Here is an 8,634-nt window from a genome sequence, read left to right on the forward strand (position 1 = left end):
ATTTTCTATTATATTCATATATATTTATTTATAAATTATATATATTGTAATGCATTAATACATGTCGCCGACTTGTTATGTCGCAATAACTATAATGCTTTGGGTTGCATCTGGCAGGTGACACTACTTGTCAGATAAACCAGAAGTTGAATATGTTAATTAGTTACGTTTATAATTTAAATTTATATTTATATTTTAAATAGATTCAGAATTCGGGACGGCCTCTTTTACCCAGATTCCGATTACACAGATGGCGCTATTACCCAGATCCCTTTGACACATATCCCGATTACGCAGATTGTGATTAAACAGATTTTCTATTACACAGATTACTTATTACTCAGATAACCGATTACACAGAAAATCTTTAACGCAGATCCCGATGACGCAGATAATTTAAATTTTTAAATGATAAATGCCATAATAAAGCCAAGCACTAAAAGTGCCTGAAATTTTTAAATTGCCGCCATCAAAACATGCCGGATGAGCATGTAATCTAGCTATTGGTTGAATTTAAGGTTAAAGGTGTGCACGGAGCGCTTTATTGAAGTATCTACAGTGTATATGTGTAAAATCCCGCGTTGGTTGAATTTTTTATTAGATACTTGATATAATGAATCAACAAATGAATCAACAAAATTACAGGTTAAAGATTAGAGCTATATAGGTAAGTAAACATATTTATTATTTATATTAAAAGTTCGGGTTTGAAGTTTAAATATAATTAGTTCAATTACCCCCAAGCGGGGATGAATCGAACCATTTGACGCGTTTGCATAAATTAATCATTTAAGAATCAATGTTGTTTATTGACTAATTTATGGATCGATAATTAGAGAAGACATAATAAATTACCATTCCAAGAAAAAAAAAAATTAGACAAACGGTTGACCCTGAAGGCCATCCCTGCAACTTCCCGCCACTTACATACCTAGGCGCTTAAAATTGCACTAATAATTGCGCTCTTCGAGCTCAAAAAAACAACTTATGTCTTATTTTGAGCTCTCCAAGCTCAAAGAGATAGTCTTTCTATACTTTTGACATAGAATTTAATTTCACATAACTTCACACTAATAGATTTGTTTATAGTTAAAAAGATTTGTTAATATTTAACAAATCATTTATTAGAAGCCATTTGTTAGGCCTTAACAAATATTTCTTAGTATTTAAAAAGATTTATTAATACTTAATAAATGAATATCAGATTTATTGAATACAAACAAATCATTTAGAATACTAAGAAATATTTATTTAACATTAAAAAATGGTCTCTAATAAATGATTTGTTAGCTATTAACAAATATTATTTAATACAAATAAATCCTTCTATCAGTGCCGTCAATTCGTTAAAGAGATATCATAAACGAAAGAAAACCGAAAAGTGTTTTCTGCACATAACTTCACATAATTTCACATAATTTCACATAATTTCAATCGATTCGTTCAAGTGTTTTTTCCACATAACTTCACATAACTTTACATAATTTTGCATAAGTTCACATAACATTTCTTTTCGGATCGTTTTTGATGAGATAGTATAATTTTTAGACTTTTGAGCACGAAGAAGCATAGAAAAGCTATCTCTCCAAGCTCGGAGAGCTCAAAACAATACATAAATCGATCCAATTATTATACGAGGGATTTTCAAATCGACAAAATTTACCCTGATTCGTTCTTATATTTGGTCCTATTTTAATTTTTACATATGTTCACTTATGTACATTTTCTTTATATATTTCAATATATCTTTTAATACATAATATATATTAATATATATATAACTTTTACTTTTTAATAAATATTTGTATTATTTTTAATAGTTTTTAAATTTATTAATTACTATTGATTTTATATATTTCTTAATATATAAAGATTATAATCTATAAAATTTTTAATTCAAAGTAGGGGAGAAGGCGGTCAATTGAACCCAAAAATTTTCATCAATTTTTTATTATTCGAATTAAAACTAAATAATATTTTTTTTTTTCTTGGAATGGTAATTTATTATGTCTTCTCTAATTATCGATCCATAAATTAGTCAATAAACAACATTGATTCTTAAATGATTAATTTATGCAAACGCGTCAAATGGTTCGATTCATCCCCGCTTGGGGGTAATTGAACTAATTATATTTAAACTTCAAACCCGAACTTTTAATATAAATAATAAATATGTTTACTTACCTATATAGCTCTAATCTTTAACCTGTAATTTTGTTGATTCATTTGTTGATTCATTATATCAAGTATCTAATAAAAAATTCAACCAACGCGGGATTTTACACATATACACTGTAGATACTTCAATAAAGCGCTCCGTGCACACCTTTAACCTTAAATTCAACCAATAGCTAGATTACATGCTCATCCGGCATGTTTTGATGGCGGCAATTTAAAAATTTCAGGCACTTTTAGTGCTTGGCTTTATTATGGCATTTATCATTTAAAAATTTAAATTATCTGCGTCATCGGGATCTGCGTTAAAGATTTTCTGTGTAATCGGTTATCTGAGTAATAAGTAATCTGTGTAATAGAAAATCTGTTTAATCACAATCTGCGTAATCGGGATATGTGTCAAAGGGATCTGGGTAAAAGAGGCCGTCCCCAGAATTCCTAGTTGATTTAATTGCTGAGTTTGGTCGTTGAGTGCACACGTGTCTTCGAAAGAGAAACAACGTGTCCTTGCCACATGACAACTTCAAGTCCTTAAAAGAAAAGCCATAAAAGACACGTGTGGAAACTCAACGGTCTCTTGTTCTCTAAAAAACAAGGCACTACAACTAATTTAACAACAAAATAAATCAATAATAATTTATTTATCCACTTTATTTTAAGTAACTAAATAACATAAATAAATGAGTATTTAGACGCTACAACATGTGTATGTATGTATGGATTTAATGTCACAATGGTTTTAGACAAATTTAATTACATATTGGAATAATTGAATAGTAAATGGTATTAAATTGAATTTAGAAATGATTAGCAAATATTAAAGTAAATTCCGCATCTGATATAATTTATTGAGCAGATAATACCTTAAAAGCCTTTTAAAATTATAACACGTTAATTGATTCTAATGAATATATGTTAATTAAATAATAATAAATAATAGATAAGGATAATCATTGTTAACAACGATCTGATATTATATTATTATTACTGTCTGTACCTCGACCAGATTTTCTGCGGTTTCCCTAGGTCGCTGTGCTGAATTTAAAGCCAGGTAAATACAGGTACATGAATATGTAAGCCGGCCGCAGCCGCAAATAATAAGTGTTATATATAAATAAGTTTATATAAGTACATGTAAGATAGAGTATTACGCACTATTTATAAGGGTAGTTCTAGCAATAGTATAGGTGTATACGTGTAACCATAGTGGGGGAACGTGAAGCTGAGCAGTCAGAGTTGAGACTTTCTGACTTCACTTCTCCCCGAGAGCTGTAACTATTCACTCCATCTCTCCGATTTCTAAATAAACATCAACATTAAGTTCAATTGAACTCTTATCATTTAAAATCATACCTTGCCACACAATCTCAATCAGTCATTTTTAAGTATATTTCAAATTAAATTATAAAATAAAATCCCGCGTGACAATAAACAACCCACTTGTCCACGAGGTGTCATCATCGGTGAATCTAGTAACCTCGCAGGACATAACAGACTGTACCATAGTTCTATTTCAATTTTTCATAAAACGCTAACAAGAGCAAGAAAGACAACCTGGGTAACTTTTAACAGCTTTCACTGTAAGTCTGCGAATGGAACGCCTTACAACGTTGCGACGGACGAATCAGAAGAATTTATTTAATGCACTTGTTATGCTTTCATCTAGTGGATGTTATTTTTAACTTCCCGCTAAGAAAATCGAAGATTTTTAAAAATCGGGAAGTTATTGTTTTCACTTCGTTTTGCAAAAATCGAGTTTTCATCAGATCTCGACGTTTTAAGGTCATAGGAAGCTTTGCTGACTACCCCTGCGATGTTGTCACTGTGTGTGTGTGTGTGTATGTGTGTGTGTGTGTGTGTGTGTGTGTGTGTGTGTGTAAGTTGTGAATTGCTTATAACTTTTGAACGGCTAAACCGATCGGAACCTACCAAACGGCGTTCTAAAGAGTTTCCTCAAACTTATATTTCCTGTGAATTTGAAACGATTCGGACCGATAGAATTTGAGAAATTTTAAAAAATATAAAAAATAATAAGAAAAAAATTGATTTTGAAAGTGGTTTTTTTGGAATAACTTTTAAACGGCTTTATCGATCAACTCCAAAAACTATTCGCCCTTAAGCTTGAAAAAACACGTCAATCACCGCTAATCTGGTCAAAATCGGATTCGTTCGAGAGATATCCTCGACGAAATATTTGGAAACAAGGATTTTTTGAACATAACTCCGATATTTTTTGAAATAACTTTCAAACGGCTTTACCGATCGATTCCAAAAACTAATCAGCTCTTAACATAAAAAAACTACCCTGAATAAGAAAAAGTATTGAGACAAAGAAAAAAATATTGAAAAGTATTGGATTGACTAAAAAACCAATTCTTTTCAATACTTTTTTTGTTGTTTCAATACTTTTTTCTAATCAGGGCACGTCGATCGCCGCTGGTCCGGTTGAAATCGGTTCATTCGTTCGTGAGTTATCGTTGACGATAGAAAACTGACAAAAGTGTTATTTCGGAATTACTCCGAAATTCCTGGTTCGATCAAATTAAACTCACACATTATTCATGAGGCTTAAAAAATTGAGTCGAATACTGCCAACCGCGTAAAAATCAGTTCATTCATTCAAAAGTTATTGCGGTTTGAAAATTTGAAAAATTGTGTTTTATCAAACTTCTATCAGACTTTTGAGCTCGAAGAGCTCAAAAGCATAGAAAAGCTATCCCTTCAAGCTCAGAGAGCTCAAAATAACACATAAATTGTATTTTTGAGCTCGGAGAGCTCAAAAACATCATTAGTGCAATTTTAAGCACCTAGGTATGAAATTAGCGGGAAGTTGCACGGATGGCCTTCAGGGTCTACCGTTTTTCTAATTTTTATTTATTGAAACCTTAAGGTACAATTTCATGCTGACGCTTGACGCGGATTTTACAAACTAAACAATGTTTAGTTTTTGACGCTGCTTTTAACGAGAAGTGTCGTTACATAAGTTTTTCCAATGAGCTCCAAGCTCTGTTCTTCTCCCACCATAACTCCCATACATATATCCATTCTTGTACATATATAAGTACACATATTTCTACTACATATGAATGATTTTTACACACTAATATATAAAATTTTCTATTATAATCATATATATTTATTTATAAATCATATATATTGTAATGCATTAATATTCGTATTTTACAAATTAGGTTGAGCTTATTACTATTTCTGTCAATCTATAATCTAGTGAAACTATGAAATAGTTAAATTGTTAATATAAGAGATAAATATCATTTACCAATATTATTTTATAAAATCTTATTCTTTTTTAAATTTAATTAATAATTATTTATAAGTTGGATACAATATATAAATTGTTAATTTAACTTTTTATATATTTCATTGCAATATTATATTTAAAGCAAGTTTAACAAAAATATGTTATTTAAAGCTCTTATTTTTAGTTACATATTGGTTACGTTATTATTTAGCCGTTGAAACAAAGGATCATAGAATTTTTCTCACACGTGTCTTTTATGACTTTTCCTCAGAATCTCAAGTACCTAAGGTTTCTCAGAACTCAACTACAATGTCCCTTTGTACTTGATAATAACTTATATTTATTTGAAACAAAATATACTCTATATAATAAATATTTTACGATACAGAACTTAAACTTTCTAATTTGGACAGTCTTCACTATTTAAATTATAAATTAACAAAATAATTTAAAATAATCTAAATTACATTTAAATTTGCACTTCATTGGCTGGTAGCGTCACCGGCTGGATGCGTCTAAAAGCATTACACACTACATCTATAATCAAACAGCTTCCCTGATAGCCACGCTTTGATTAAAAGTAGTTGCATTTCAGCAGTTACAGTTAACTTGACATCAAGTTTGCCGTAAATTTTTATAGTACAATAGTTGTAAACAAATTGAATGCAATTTACAGCCCCAATTTGAATACAAGTTAACACCGAACTTTTAGTTAAATTGTACTACAATTTTACTACAACTTGAATAAAATACTTGTACTGCAAGTCTTGACGTCAAATTGCACTGTAACTTGTAGACAACTTAAGTAAAAACGTTTGGTTTGCAACTTTTTTCATCAAGTTGGCTACAAATTTCGGCAGTAGATTGAATAAAAGTTTAAGTTAAGATGGCTATCAGGGATTCAATAGGCTTTTTGCTTTCCTTAGATAATATGTACAATACTAGAAGAATTGATTATTTGCATTAAATAATATGCTTACTTCTCCAATTTGTAGTTTCTAGAAAATAAGTAAATATTAAATTAAACGGAAAGTTCAAGATTTTTAAATCCTACAAAAAACAGTTTCACTGTAAACCGTCGCGCCGAGTACACGTTCAACTATTGTTACAAACTATAATGATTTGATTTTTACAAAAAACTATTAAATCAAAACAAAAAAAAACCAAGTACAAAAAATTTTTTAGATTAAAAAAGCGCTAAAGACAGTAAATATTAAGGAAAAAAATTTAATGTACTTGGTGTGCATTATAATTCACACTACTAATATCAATTTGAAAAACTGTGGGTAATCAAAGTATTCGAATGATGCACACCAAGTACATTAAATTTTTTTCCTTAATATTTACTGTCTTTGGCGCTTTTTTAATCTAAAAAATTTTTTGTACTTGGTTTTTTTTTTTTTTGATTTAATAGTTTTTTGTAAAAATCAAATCATTATAGTTTGTAACAATAGTTGAACGTGTACTCGGCGCGACGGTTTACAGTGAAACTGTTTTTTGTAGGATATCTCTTTTTTTTTGTCAAGAATATATTAAGTGACATAATCACATATTTTATCAAAATTTTTAAATTCCAAATATGTACCCCTTAAATAATTCAGATAACTTTTTATTCATGAATTTTTGTAATAATTTAGTAACAAACGAAATTATTACAATACTTTTACTTTGAATGACTAGCGTGACTGACCAATGTGATATCTTTGTATTGTTTTTGAATTTTTTAATAGCTTCTATTGATAATATAATTTGTATCGTAAGGTAAAGTACCCAGTACTTGAACACTCATAAAAATAGGACTAGTACTTGAACAGACTTTTAGAATTGTTGAAATACAAAATCCGTATATTTATCATAAATAATATACGCATGTTATAATTATTCAATGATACAATAATTCATTTCTGTAAGTTTTTTCAATTATATATCAGAACAATTATATTTTAGTTAGCCGATAGATGCTATTTTTTTTCATGAAAAAGGTATACCTTAACCGTATACTAAACCGTAAACCGAACAATCAGTAAAAAAAACCGGTATATCATCATTTTAAGTAAAAAACATTGTACCACCTAATGAATAGTCTTTTCTAAAAAATACGTATTTTTTGCAAAGATATAAGCTATGATTTTTATATTAAATTTTAGCGTCTAACTATACCTCCAGATTTTCAAAGTGGTACCCAAAACTTGAACAAGCTGGGGCCGTATAATTTTAACAGCACTCTCATCTCTAATAGGTTTATAAACGAGTGATCAGCATTATGGTTTTTATTAATTACTGCAAATTTAATGAGTTTTATAGCTAAAAATTTGTGTAGTTGAAAATTATTGAACGTCTTGAATTGAGTTTTTTTTATTTATAATTGAAAATTTGCTTTGTCATTCATAAAAAATGTAATTAAAAAAATTAAATACAAATATTTCTCATTTTTAAATGAACATATTATATATTGATAGTATTATTTTGAATATTAAACAAAACAAAATATGTTACAATTCTTTTGATATTTCCATATATATTTTATTAGCTCAACTACTGGGTCCTTTACCTTACATATAAACTATCACTACAGTTAAGATTTTTAAAATACAGTGGTAATGGTTTTGCGGCTCTACCTACTGTCGTATGTCGAAATTCTAAACTAAATACCAACTACCTATGAGCGCTAAGTTTAGTATATTTAGTATACTAACTACTGATGGTAGAATAACAGGTTAATAAGTAGTGCCAACTTCGAAATAACAATATTCGCCCTAAATTTGTAAAATCTCTCGTAGAATCGAAAACAGGCGCAAGCAAAAATTTTCAAACTTGAGATATATTAAATAATTGTTAAAACCCAATAATTTTTTGTAATATATGCATAATGCGTTAAAGAAACTTATTAACAATGGTCTAAAGTGTTATTCTCTTAGCAATAATAGAAAAATATAGAGCTAAATATATGAGGAGGTTATGTTGACATATGATTAGAGAATAGAGACACAGTGTCTCTCGCCATATGTTGGACATGTACTCGGCGCGAGACACTGTCGTGTCTCCGGATTATCTCAAGTAATTTTTTAATTAATAAAAAAGCACAACTTATGTTTTAATATTTGTGAGTATTTATTTGAGGTTGTATTATAATTCTTTCAAGTGCGGGTAAAATTGGATGTTTTTTTTTAATATTATTGTTTGTACTGAATTTTTCA

This window comes from Cotesia glomerata, linkage group LG1, assembly GCF_020080835.1.
Source record: "Cotesia glomerata isolate CgM1 linkage group LG1, MPM_Cglom_v2.3, whole genome shotgun sequence".
NCBI classification, from domain to species: domain Eukaryota; kingdom Metazoa; phylum Arthropoda; class Insecta; order Hymenoptera; family Braconidae; genus Cotesia; species Cotesia glomerata.